This window comes from Spermophilus citellus (genome assembly GCF_964194105.1).
Source record: "Spermophilus citellus genome assembly, contig: SCAFFOLD_338, whole genome shotgun sequence".
In the NCBI taxonomy this organism is placed as follows: Eukaryota; Metazoa; Chordata; class Mammalia; order Rodentia; family Sciuridae; genus Spermophilus; species Spermophilus citellus.
In genome coordinates, this window is record NW_027673082.1 from 58476 (window position 1) to 73290 (window position 14815).

Sequence of the window (14815 nt, forward strand, 5' to 3'; positions counted from 1 at the left end):
AGATTCATGCTTTCAATAAAAAAGATAGGGTAGTTCTTTGCGCTGACAAGAAAATGTTAATGATCTTTGTTTTCATCCTTAATGATTTCCTTTGTTGGCATGATATATATCCTTCACTTCACATGTTGTTTCCTTAGAGGAATGAAGTGATGTCAAATACAGTGGCCCACATATAGCAGAGGACATAGTTGAGGTAGAGGAGGAAACCTAAATTCAAAAAGGTTGATTGAGACGTTATCCAGCAGAAAATAATTTTGAGAAGCTTTGATTTCTTTCTCTTATTATCATAGAAGAACCTGTCCCGTGTTTTGTGCTTTGAAATTGTCTAGTCTCCTGTTTTTCCTCCACTAATGTCTACGTACATTCAAATCAAAAACAAAACACTCCCCTTGCATTGTGTCAATCGTATCTGACAGCTAGACCATAATTTTTAAAAATATTTTTTAGTTGTTAATGAATTTCCCATTTATTTATATGTGGTTCTGAGGATTGAACCCAGGGCCTCATACATGCTAGGCAAGACCTCTACCACTAGTCTACAACTCCAGGCCCACTTCCATTATTTGCAGAAAACTTTTGCAAATTTCTGGAGATCTCTAGGTCAACCCATTGCAATACATTACTATCATAAGTCAGTTTCTCTAATCTTGTTTGTACATATTTTTTTACTAAAATTTCCTTATCAGAGTTCTTCCTGAATATGTGTAATCGATTTTCTGTGAAATTATCTGCCATGGAATGAATGTCAAGATGGACCAAGACTGCTCTTTTGAGAGATGGTATAAGTTGTAGTTGAATAAGAGGATGTTTAAAATAATCCATCTGTGTATATTTACAATTTGGTCGGTTATTTTTTTTCTTTATTTTTTCATTGTGTACAGGAGGTTCCATGTTACAGACTGTGTTTCCTCATATCAGTTAATTATTTCACAAGTCAAGATATGCATGACTCTTGTTTGTATTGCCAGTAAATGTTATATGTGCTTTTGCTTGTATAAATATTAAGCCTCTTTTGTCTATGACTTTTGTATTTTATCTTGATTGGCCTTTCATCCTGCCCATGTAAATAGAAATTGAAATTTTCTATATGTAAATGAAATGGGGATTGATGGCAGTGATACTCTCATGCTGAACTACACCCCACGCTCCTTTTCACTCATAGTTGGAGAGAGGTTCTCACTAAGTGATTGAGGATGTCTTGAATTTGCAATTCTCCTGCCTAAGACTTCCTAGTAGCTGAGATTACATGCATGCCCATCATTTGTTTACTGATGAGTTTGTTATTATTTATAAAACAAAGACCACATTATTTTAAATGTAGCTTTGAAAAATGTTGCAGTTATCTTTTATGTGTTGTTTTTAATTTTCATTATAATCAAAACCACAAAATAAAACTTACTGTCTCCAAATTTTTAAATATACAGTTCAGTAACATTAATTCAAATTGTTATGCAATATATCTCTAAAGTTTACATCTCAAAAAAATCAATTCCTATGATGCAAGGGCTCATTTCTGTCTCCCTATAACAAAACCATTGTATTTTGTTCAGAAAGCATCTGTTTTAGTTTAGAGATGTCATATTCATAGAAGTCTGCAGTATTATTTCTGTGACATATTTCAGCTAACCTAGTATACATACATTTTGTAAAATATATAATTAGAATAAATTCTTTTACTTCAAAGCTCTATAGTTTTATATTCCAAATTGGCTCATTTGTTTATTTCAAGGGATATTTGGTATGCATCCCCCATAATGGCTCTGTTGAGTAACATTGTCGGTTTATTTCAAGGGATATTTGGTTTGCATCCCCTATGATGGCTCTGTGAGTAACAATGTAACAACACTGGTGTGCAATGTTTTTAATTTGCTATTGATGTGAGTGCTTATTACCACACTCACTCAGAACTCCATCTACTTTATTCCATGTCTGTATTTACAATTGAATGCTATAATTTTTAGTACATTTTTCAGCGGGGAAATATTATTCTAATGTTATTTGTATTATAAGGGATATTTATACAATTCTAAGATTTTTTTTTTTTTGCAGAGAAATCTAACAACTGGAGTTTGAATATTACTTGGAGACTCTAGTTAAAATTAAAAGGTGTTTATGCTACTTAAAATTGTGTTTCAATTCTTGAACAACAGCATGCCCAAGAGTGTTCAATCAACTGACACATATTTAGGGATTTTTGAACATCCCTACCACTTTTACTTCAAATATTTATTCCATGTTGGTTACAAAATAACTAGCACTTACATATTTATTAACCTTTGTTTTAATACATAAAATTGGTCTATCCAACATAATATCCCAATTGTGATTAAGTACAGGGATTCTATAAGTCTACAATAATTTCAAAATATTTTCAAACTCTTATGCTTTGCAGTTACCATTTTGCTTCACTGTATTTCCCTTTTCAGTAAGTGGGGATTGATGTATCCTAGTATAACAGTGATTCTTTGTTTTCATTGAACTCTCTCAATGTTCTTTGTGTGTTTGGGAAATAGGATGTCCGTTGCGAATGTATTTACTCTTAATTCGGAACCTAGGGAAAGGTTCCTTTACTCTATTTTGCCTCTTTTAAAAGTTTTTTTTCTTAATTTAAAATGTCTTCTATGTCCTGTAACTGTCTTCAACTATGTTTTGTGTACTATAATTTAGACAACCCAGGTTTTGATCGGTCACTTTTGTATGTGCCATTCTTATCTTTTTGCTTTCAGTATTTGTGTGTTCTTCAATTTAGAGTACCTTGTGGCCTACCTACAGTTGTAATTTTTAGCATTAATTCAGATAGCCAAGGTTTGTTTTGATCAGAATTTTGTAATTGAATTTGCCAACAAAAAATCTAAAAACGAAGAATCTCCCTACTCATACTTTGTATGAGTATCAACTTGACTTCACTTTATTAAAAATTCAATATATTTGTGTCTTTTAAAACTATATTATTGTTACTGGTATATATGTCTATTAACAGTTTTGTTTTGATGCTTTTGTCTTTCAAATACTATTGCAAAACTACGTGTTTTGTGATCCACCATTATAATAAAATAGAATTGTTTGTGCCAAGAAATTTTCAGAATTTCATATGACTTGTGTTGCTGTGCACAGTTACATTTCACTAAGAAGGATTATCTTTAGTACTTTTTAGAGAACAGATCTAGTGTTGATGAATAGTGTGTTCATTTATATCTTTAAAGTCTTTATTTTCTTCTCTTTTGAAAGATAGTAGCTGTGAATATAATGTCTTGGTTGATAATTTTATTCTTTCATCCCTTGAAAATGGCCCCAAATTCTTTTCTGTGTTGTGAAGTTTTGACTAAGGATTTCACAATTATAGAGTTACACATTTCTAGGTAACCCATCTTTTTTCTCTTGGATGCTCTGAATATTCTCTGTAAGTTTTAAAACTTGGATTAAAACCTGCTTTGAGTCTTTACAAGTTGGAGAAAATTAAGCTGCTTGGATTTTTTATTTTTTTATTCTCTCAGATACATTTATTAGTACTGGAAAGAGAACTACCACTTTGCATATTTTACTTTGGCTGGCCTTGAAATTTTGAAACTTCTGGCTCAACCCCCAATGTTTCTGTGTACAAACCCTGACTCTGACATTTTCTAAATAAGGTATTTAAACACATTTTCTGCTTATGAATATTAACAATTCTTGACTACATTTTATTCTATTTTTTTGTTGGTTTAGTTTAGTAAACTTCTATTAAATGATAATTTACTATTCCCTTTGAGTAATTCATAACTTACTTTTCTTACAGTAGATTTAGCCATGTTTTTTTCTGATAAGCAGGAAGTCCTTTTTGAACGGTCCCCAAATATTCACATGTTTCATATTTCTTTAATGAAACAAAAGAAAGTCAGTAGATTTTTAAAATATGTTGTGAAGGAGGAAAGGCTTTGTTTAACACAATGCATTTTCCTTTACTATATTACTCTCCATAGGAATGTACTCATCTTGGATACTGTGAACACTAAGATGATTTAGAAAGTTCTCAAAGTAATTTTCTGTGTACATTTTTATTTGATTTATATATTTCTGCAGTAATGATGGGCTTGGATTTAATAACCTGCTCCCCGGCTGATGTTTCTTTATTGCTGTAATTTCCTATGTTTACAAAATATACTCAGCTCAGTACAGTAAGTAAACATGATTGTTATTTTTATTTCAACCATGACTTCTCATCATCCTCGAGAAATTTTACCAGAGCAGGGAATAAAAGAGAGAGAGGGAAGATCTGGAAAGTCTGACCTTGACTATTTACAACTAAGAAAACAATGGGAAAATATAGGTGAGAGTAAAGTTCAAAATTGTATTATAATGGTCAAAACCAATTAGTAGTCACTATTTATGATAAAAGTTTTATGGCCAAAAGACACCAGGAACAATTAATATCTAAAAAAATTCAATTTATTCCACTTACTTTTGAGGAGCTGTATATTTCTTTAAGATTATATCCACAGCCATTTTTAAAGTGAAAGTTAATGTGGAAAATTTGAAATCTTGTCCATGCATCAGTTTTTAACTTGGCCAATTATAAATGTAGCACTGAGTTAAACTTCCAGTCAAACATTCGCACAGAGAAGATATTTCTAAAAGTGATACTATGAGAGTTTCTTTACAAAATATCCATTTTCTGTAATTTAAAAAAGTGTGCAAATTCTTAAAAAATTCTTCAACTCTTACTGAGCACCAAAAAGTTTATTCTGCAGAGAAGACCTACCAATGTGAAGAATGCAACACACTCAAAAACTTTACAGAAACATGTTGACAAATATAAAAATTGTAGTAAGTTTCTTATCAATAGCCATCCCTTAAAGTATTTGGGATCTAGGAGGAAAAAATCATTTAAATGTAGAAAATGGGAAATAGCTTTTGACATTTTGAAAATTTTCTTAACATCTTGAGCTGATATTATAAAAATAAGGAAATGCATGTATAAAATAGTGCATCCCTAAAAGGATATAATTTTACTGTAAATCAACAATTTCTAAATATTCTCAATTTTCACAACTGGAGAAAACATAATTCTCATAGTTGATTATTTCAGATGTCTCCTAAGATTTATATGAAATTTTAAATTTTTAGCTTTTATTTTTGTACTTAAACTTAGGGGCAGTTAATCAGTAAACCACATCCCCAGATTTGTTTATCATTTTTATTTAGAGATAGGGTTTGCTAAATTGCTTAAGGCCTCACAAAGTTATGGAGCCTGGCTTTGAACTTGCAAAGCTTCACGGGCATGGACCAACATGCCTGTTTTACAGAGCATTTTTACTTATATTTTATTACGGATGCAATTTGTTACTAAATAAAGTGTGAATTATTTAATATTAACCTTGTCATGAATTCAATGATGTTATTAGGTCACACATCTCCCACTATTTACTTTGCTAATGGATTGATGCAATAGTAATATATTCTATTGTGTAAATAATGCCATAACCTCTACATTAATTATTTCATATGTTTAATCAAGTTTTATTTGGGGAATATTATTTATATAAATTATATACTATTTTTTGTAATTAGGTAAAATTAAGACAGTTATAGTTAGGATCTAGGAATACTAAAATAATGCCCAGATATCTCTAGTTTGAATTACAACTTTAACATTTCACCTTGTATAGTTGCAGTACTCCCTAAGGGATGTACAACTCTGGAGAGTTATACAAGCTCCCAATCGGGGAGAGGAGAAAGACCCAAGAGACTAGGAGCCAACGTGCATATTCAGGTAAAAAAAAGGAGGGTTGCTGAAGGGGGAAATAGTCTCAGTGTTTCCTGGAGGAACCACGTGGTCTACAGGACCATCCTGACTCTTGGACTGAAGAAACCATGCAGTTCCTCATGAATTCCATGACATTCATCACTGAGGAGACTAGACTGACCTCAAGTGTAGGAAAAACAACCCAATATAGGACCACATTTTTAGTCTTGGATACCCAGTAGAAAAGTGTAACCAGATACATGTGAAATGATGACTGTAAAAAGAAAAAGACATACTATAGGAGCATTTATGCCCCCACATTTTTTATTTCATTATATATTTTGATTTTGTAGACCTTTTTGTTCTACTTAATAACTTACAATATAATGTTTGTTATACTTATTGGATTATATGATAGATAGCATGTGTCATGGTCTCCCAGATACTATAAGATACTATAAACTAGCCCTGTCCCTCTTCAGACCTTATAGCTCCAGGAGTCCATGACACCACAGAGAGAGAAACACAATTTTGATTGAAATAAACCTCTAGTCTCTAATCTACAAGTCCTGTTCAAAAAGTAAAAAAAAAAAAAAATACAATATTCTCTTCATATGTGAGCCCTTTGGGTATACAGAACACCACCTACAAATATTTCATTTAACTTTATTTGGGAAAATAAATATTGAAATATAATGATAAGTTCTAGGAGAATAATATTCACACTATTTTTTATTCCAAAGGATAAATCTCTAGGCTTCATGCTTATCTCTACTCCATGTTATTTTACACAGAAAAATAGCTTCATTTCACATATGAGATTTTTAACTATTTATAAGGCCCTGAAGGAAGATTCAGTACTATAGATCCAAGAAAACTACTAAAGACCTTCCCTTTCCATGTGTCTGTGTGATGTCTGCATATCCTTGATGAAACACCTAAAGAATGCTGATTTCTCAATGAATTTGTCTCAGTGGCTCACTCATTTGAACCCCAATTTATTTACTCATCTCTAGGCTATCACTCCCTCCTCTAGGATCTGACCTGTTCTTGGGAGGATGTAGTGTTCCTCATGGGACCACTAGGTCATGCAAGCTGTTAGAATGAATATTTCTTTGTTCTAACTTGATTCAGCCCCACTTTAAATATAAGGTATAACAAGACTTCAGACTCTCACTTGTGGAGAGGATGCTCTGCCCGGGACTTCCCATTCATGACCCCGAAAAGCTGTTTCAGACTCCCTAGTACATAAGTTCAGTGTTGGGGTTTTCCTAGTCTGGCAATACAGTTGCCTGTGTGTCTGTTACTTTGCTTTCTCTCTTGCTTTCATAGTATTACTCAAAAAAACACTCTCTTGTGTGAAGAGAGTGTCTTCCTTATCTATTGGATCTGACCTGCTAAGTTGAGCAGCTGCCCACATACTTAATGTAACAAACACATGCATGTGTTATCTAATTAGTAGGTAGAGTATCTTTCAACTACATGATTTTTTATTTCATGGGGGAGGAAATTGAGAATCCTTTCTCTGAGTGCACACAGCATTATTGATAGTATTCATAACACTGCTATGTAATATTTCCTCTCTGCTCAACTTGTAATTATTGTTATTGTACTGCTTTTAAAACAAATAGAAGAGTTACAAATCATAAATATAGGGATTATAGATAGTTGCACAGAATGACTTGGGCCCCTCTATTTATCATTCTTAGTTTGTATGAGATTAAGATAGTCTTTTATAATTTTATTTAACCTTAATGACATTAGCATTTATTGAAGAGTTTTTAACTCACAAACCTTCTCTGTATACAAATTTTCCCTTACAATTTTTAAAATTTCTTAGTCTTTTTTTGGTATAAATGACAGTAGAGCAAATTTTGACATATTATTCATACATGGAGTAATATTTTACTTAGCATTCCATTCCTGAGGTGTACCTGGTGTGGACCTTCACTGGTGGTGTATTTATATATAAACATAGAAAATGTGTGTTTGATCCATTCTACTGTCATCTGTATTCCTATTTCCCTTTTCTTCCCTTCATTCCAACTTTGTTTAATCCAATTTCTATTCTCTCCCCCTCCCTTGTTGAGTGGTTTAGCATCCATATATATTATATATTATATGTAATGTCTGTTTCATTCTACTATCCTTCCTATCCCCATATCCCCTCCCTGCACTCCTCTCTAATTAATCTAAGTAACTATTCTTCTCCACCCCCCATTGTGAATTAAGATCCACTTATCAGAGAAAATATTTGTCCTTTGTGGTGTGTGTGTGTGTGTGTGTGTGTGTGTTGGCTTATTTCACTTAGAATGATATTCTCCAACTCCATCCATTTACCACCAAATGCCATAGTTTCATTCATCTTTAAAGCTATGTAATATTCCATTGTTTGGGGGAATGCATATGATCACATTTTATTTATCCATTAATATGTTGAAGGACACCTAGGTTGGTTCTATGGTTTAGCTGTTGTGAATTGTGGTGCTGTAAACATTGGTGTGGCTGCATCCCTGTAGTATGCTGTTTTTAAGTCCTTTGGGTATAGTCCGAGGAGAGATATAGTTGGTTCAAATGATGGTTTCATTCTGGTTTTTTCAAGGAGTCTCCATACTGCTTTCCATGGTGGTTGCACAAATTTGCAGTCAGTCCCATGAGCAATGTGTGAGTGTTCCTTTTTCCCCCACATCCTCACCAACATTTGTTGCCTGTATTATTGATGATTGACATTCTGCCTAAAGTGAGATAAAATCTTATGTTTTGATTTGCATTTTCTTAATTTCTAGACGTTAAATGGTTTTTTCATGTATTTGGTAATGAATTATATTTCTTCTGTGAAGTATCTGTTCACTTAGTCCATTTGTTAACTGGGTTTTTTGTTAAGTTTTGAGTTCTTCATATACCCTAGAGATTAATGTTTTATCTGAGGTACATGTGGTAAAGGCTTTATACAAATCTATAGGTTCTCTCTTCACATTATTTTTCCTTTTGGTGAGAAGCAGCTTTTTAGATTGAATCTATCCCATTTATTGATTCATGATTTTTACTTCTTGTGCTGTAGGGGTCTTGTTATGTAAATCAGATTCTGGACTAACAGTCACCTCAAATTTTTAAATGGCATCCCAAGTTCATGAATGTTTCACTTTTATTGTTTCTCTTACTATCTTGCCTTATAGATCTACATGTTCTAACGAGTCATGAAATGATCTAGCTTCACATGCATGATTTTCTGATGACTGTTATTTTTCAATATGTTGCTGCAATTATTTAAAATATATATCTACTATTTCAGACACTTGAACTAAAGCACATACATGCCTTGTGTAGGAAATATTCCATCAGTAGATCAACATCAAATCTATATTATTTGTAAAAGCTTGTATTCAAATGCATGCCCATCCACTCGAGAGCTTGGCCCATAATACTTATCTATACTACTTCTACATTTTAGAACCTCCATGAAAGTATGACCCAGACATTCTTTCTTTTGAGAGAGAGAGAGAGAGAGAGAGAGAGAGAGAGAGAGAGAAAGAGAGAGATAATTTTTTAAATATTTATATTTTAGTTTTAGTCAGACACAATATCTTTGTTTTGTATGTGGTGCTGAGGATTGAACCCGGGCCACATGCATGCCAGGCCAGCACGATACCACTTGAGCCACATCCCCAGCCCCCAGACATTCTTTTTTTTTGGGGGGGATGATGAAGATTGAACTCGGGGACACTCAACCACTGAGCCACATACCTAGCCCTATTTTATGTAGAGACAGGATCTCACTGAGATGCCTAGTAAATCTTTCACTAAGCCTGGCTCTGAGTGCTCTACTGCTTAGCTACAGCCACAGCCCCAGAGATTTTAATCTGTTGTTGTTGTTGTTGTTGTTGATGATGAAACTATGCTATAAACTTTGAAATACTTTGTTCGCATTATATATGCTTTTTTTACTATATAAAAGTAAGTATTAATGTGCTAATATTGTTCTGTATGGAATCATCATGTCACAGATATCAAACTATTCTACTTTATTAAGTGTTCTTAGTAACAGGTAGTAAAAACACACTCTTGGGTAAATAGTGACATGATATCTCTATTAATTATTAATTATTCAATTCATTTGGAGAATATTATTCCTATAAGTCATATTTTTTATCATTTTTTCTGCTTATAATTATTGGAGAAATAGCTACAGGTATAGATAAGGTATGGGGATAAGAAAGTAACCACCAGATTTCTGTATCTTGAGTAACAAATTTTTAAATTTTATCCTGCAATTCTGGAGAGTCACACAACCTCCCAAAGAAGGTAATTATAAAGACCTCAAAGGCAGAGAGTAGCTGGTGCATATTCAGGAAAAAGCCAGGTCATTGGGCAGAAATACTCCCGATATTTTCAAGAGAAATGTGTTCAGTTACATGTTGAACCTTCCTGGCTCTTGATGCTTCATGTACAGAAACATCTGAAAGAGTCAGGCAATCCCTAAAAATAACCCCTAAGGATCTTGAGTGACTTCAAAGAATGTAGAAAAATATTTTCCCCCAATATTGACTTCGTATTTATTCTTGAATCCCTACCAGGGAAATATAACCAGGAATGTGTACAATAACATGGATAAGAAAGAGACATACCCATGGAGCACTTAAACCTCCCACACAATTTACTTAAGAGTCTCATGCTCTACCGACTGAGCTAGTTGGGCACCTCACAATTTAATTAAATATAATTGTATTTTCCTACCTCTTTTATTGTACTTTATAATACATAATGGTAATTATACCCTTGGGATGGCAAGGTAGACAGTATATAGCATAAACTCCTCAAATTTCTCTATGATAGACTGTTCACAAATACTAAAAACTAAACATCTCCCTTTTTGGGTCTTACAGGGACAGGACCCACATGTCCTCACACTGAGAAAAACAGAATTCTTATTCAGATAAGCTGCTAACTATGTTCAAATTTGTTCAATTTGAAGCACACTATATATTTTTTCATGTGTTAGTGATTTGGCTCAAAAAAAATAAAACATGGGCTGGGGAGGTGGCTCAAGCGGTAGCGCGCTCGCCTGGCATGCGTGCGACCCGGGTTTGATCCTCAGCACCACATACCAACAAAGATGTTGTGTCCTCTGAGAACTAAATATATATATATATATAATTCCTCTCTCTCTCTCTCTCTCTCTCTCTCTCTCTCTCTCTCTCTCTCTCTCCTCTCTCCTCTCTCCTCTCTCCTCTCTCCCCCCCTCTCTTAAAAAAATTCTTAAAAAATCAAACATTGATTTAAGTTGACTTGAATATGTAAATGTTGCCATCTAATGATCTATTTTAGGGATAAGAAAACCAAGGTAATGGTAATGATGTTTCCGTGATCCTTGAGTTTCAGTTTCAGATATGGAGTACCATGGCCATTCTTTTTTCTTCCAGGGGTCGTGCCCATACCTTTCCTCTTGTATTCATTCCATGTCATTTCACACAGGATAACTTAGTTCTCAGGAGTCATTTTAGTTTTTATTCAACAGAAAGTGTACATTGTAATTTGGGAGTCACTGGGGAGCTCCTGCATTTTAAAATTTTCAGTTTCACAATAAGATGTGTTGTGGGGAGCCACACTGAAGGACCACGCCTTCCAGTCCTGAAGCAGAAGGCTCTGACCAGTCACTACATTTGTGGTGACTCATGGACCATTACCCCCATACCACAGGCCTAATTTGGGGATGAAATGATTTAAATATGGATTTCAGGTACTGCCAGGAATGATTGATTCAAATTTTTAAGATGAGTTTAAAATTGCTGTGCAATCAGAACATGGCTTCTGTCTCTCTACAAGAGACTATCATGTCATTTGAGTGACTTAAGCAAGGGATTACTCCTAGGGAAATCGAGGGAGATTTACAGGAAGAGTACCTACCTGTAACCCAAATCTCTCCTACAGAGATTAAATAATTCACCCAGCCCAAATTTTTGAAAGGTGCCCTGACCTTATCCCTAACCCAGAGAACAGCAAATAATAATAATAATAATAATAATAATAATAATAATAATAATAATAATAATAATAATAGGCTCAAAGAAGAGCCAATATGGGTTTGCTGGTGACCCCTAACAGGGGAAAAGTAAAAATAGCCCACATGTTAGTTGAGGAACAACTTCAGGCTGCTCGTTTAGAGCCTATGCTCAGCCCTTGGAACACACCCATCTCTCTGGGTTCCTTCTCCTACAGCTATTCCTTTAGATTATTATTTGATAATAATAGCTCTGAAAGATTGCTTCTTCTCTATACCTTTGCACGCAGATGACTGTAAAGAGTTTGCCTTTAGTGTCTCAGCAATTAATTTTAAAGAACCAGTTAAAAGATATTGCTGGAAAGTGTTGCCTCAGGGAATGCATAACAGTCCTACCCTATGTCAAAATGTTGTGACACAGGCTATCACGCCTAAGAGAGAAATTCCCTGATGCATATATTATTCATTTTATGAAAGACATACTTTTAGCTCATGATAACCCGGATGTACTCTTAAAACTTTTTGCCCAATTAGGGACGTCACTCACAGCAATGGGTTTCTGCATTGCACCTCAAAATGTGTTAAAGACGTCTCCTTTTCAATAACTAGACCATGTGATTAAAGGACATACAATCCGTCCTAAAAACTTACAATGGTTTGATTCCTAGGTCCTTGATCCATTTTGAGTTAACTTTTTGCATAGTGAGAGAGAGGGATTCAATTTTATTTTCTTACATATGGATTTCCAGTTTTCACAGCACCATTTGTTGAAGATGCTATCTTTTCTCCAGTGCATATTTTTGGCACCTTTGTCTAATATAAGGTAGTTGTAATTATATGGGTTAGTCAGTGTGTCCTCTATTCTGTACCATTGTTCTACCAGCCTGTTTTGGTGCCACTACCATGCTGTTTTTATTACTATTGCTCTGAAGAATAGTGTAAGTTCTGGTATAGCTATACCTCCTGCTTCACTCTTTCTGCTTAGAATTGCTTCAGCCATTCTGGGTCTCTTATTTTTCCAGATGAATTTCATGATTGCTTTTTCTATTTCTATGAGGAATGGCATTGGGATTTTGATCAGAATTGTATTAAATCTGTATAGTGCTTTTGGTAGTATAGTCATTTTGATAATATTAATTCTGCCTATCCAAGAACAAGTTAAATCTTTCCATCTTCTAAGGTCTTTAATTTCTCTTTAGTGTTCCATAGTTTTCAATGTATAGATCTTTCACCTCTTTTGTTGATTCCCAAGTATCTTATTTTCTTTGAGGATATTGTGAATGGGGTAGTTTTCCTCATCTCCTTCCTCAGAGGATTTTTCACAGATACACAGAAATGCCTTTGATTTATAGGTGTTGATTTTATATCCTGCTACTTTGCTGAATTTTAGTTCTTGAAGTTTTCTAGTGGAATTTTTTGGGTCTTTTAGGTACAGAATCATATCATCAGCAAATAGTGCTAGTTTAAATTCTTCTTTTTCTATACTTATTCATTTAATTTCTTTCATCCAATTTCTCTGGCCAGTGTTTCAAGAAGTATGATGAATAGAAGTGGTGAGAGAGGGCATCCCTGTCTTGTTCCATATTTTTGAGGGCATGCCTTTAGTTTTTCTCCATTTAGAATAATGTTGACCTGGGGCTTAGGATAGATAGCCTCTACAATGTTGAGATATGTTCCTGTTATCCCTAGTTTTTGTAGTGTTTTGAACGTGAAGTGGTGCTGAATTTTGTCAAATGCTTTTCTGCATCTATTTAGATGCTCATATGATTTTTATCTTTAAATCTACTGATGTGATGAATTACATTTATTGATTTTCATATGTTGAACCAACCTTATATCCCTGGGTGAATCCCACTTGATCATGGAGCATGAACTTTTTTATATGTTATTGTATTTGATTTGCCAGAATTTTATTCAGAATTTTTGCATCAGTCTGTTAGAGATATTGGTCTGAAGTTTTCTTTCTTTGATGTGTCTTTGTATGATTTTAGAATAAAGGTGATATTGGCCTCATAGAATGAGTATGAATGTGTTCCCTCTTTTTTTTTTATTTCATGGAATAATTTGAGGAATATTGATGTTAGTTGTTCCTTGAAGGTCTTGTATTAATTGAGTCCTGGCCTTTTTTTTTTTTTTTTTTGGTTGGTAGGCTTTTGATGGTGTCTTCTACTTCATTGCTTGAAAGTGATCTATTTTGGGGCTGAGGATGTGGCTCAAACGATAGCACGCTCACCTGGCATGTGCGGGGTGTTAGGTTCAATTCTCAGCAACACATAAAAATAAAATAAAGATGTGTCCACCAAAAACTAAAAAAAAAATTAAAAAATTCTCTTAAACAGATCATTTTCTTTTTAACTAGTGTATCATACTCACTCAGTTTGGGTAAATTATATGACTCTAGACATTTGTTTCTGTCTTTAATATTTTGTTTTATTGGAGTACAAGTTTTCAAAATACTTTCTAATTATCTTCTGTATTTCTCTAGTGTTCATGGTGACATTTCTATTTTAATCATGGATTTTACTAATTTGAGTTTTTCTCTACTTCTCTACATTAGCATGGATAAGGGTTTATCAAATGTATTTATTTTTTCAAAGAGCCACTTTTTCATTTTGAAAATTAACTTTTTAAAAAAAATGGCAGCAGAATGCATTACAATTCTTAACTACACATATACAGCTCAATTTTTCATATCTCTGTATATAAAGTAGGTTGACACCAATTTTTGTCTTCATACATATACTTTGAATAATGATGTCTATCACATTCTACCATCCTTGCTAATCCCCTGCCCCCTCCTTTCCATTATCACCCCACTGCCTAAAATAGAGTTCATCTGTTCCTCCCATGCTCCCCCTCCCTATCCCATTATAGTCAGCTTCTTTATATCAGAAAAAACATTCAGCATTTTTTGGGGGGGAGGATTGGCTAAATTCCCTTAGCATTATCTTCTCCATCACCATCCCTTTACCTGCAAATGCCTTGATTTTATTTTTTTTTTATTGCTGAGTAATATTCTAAATGCTACATTTTCTTTATCCATTCATCTATTGAAGGGCATCGAGGTTGGCTCCACAGTTTACTATTGTGCATTG

General features: G+C 33.8%; 1 protein-coding gene across 1 annotated transcript in view; it reads left to right on the forward strand.

Annotated features, from left to right (window-relative positions):
• LOC308640134 (zinc finger protein 253-like) overlaps positions 1-14815 on the forward strand; it is a gene marked incomplete at both ends in the record, with an annotated part of 81457 nt that overhangs the window by 41771 nt on the left and 24871 nt on the right. The gene's annotated exons all lie outside the window — the stretch shown is intronic.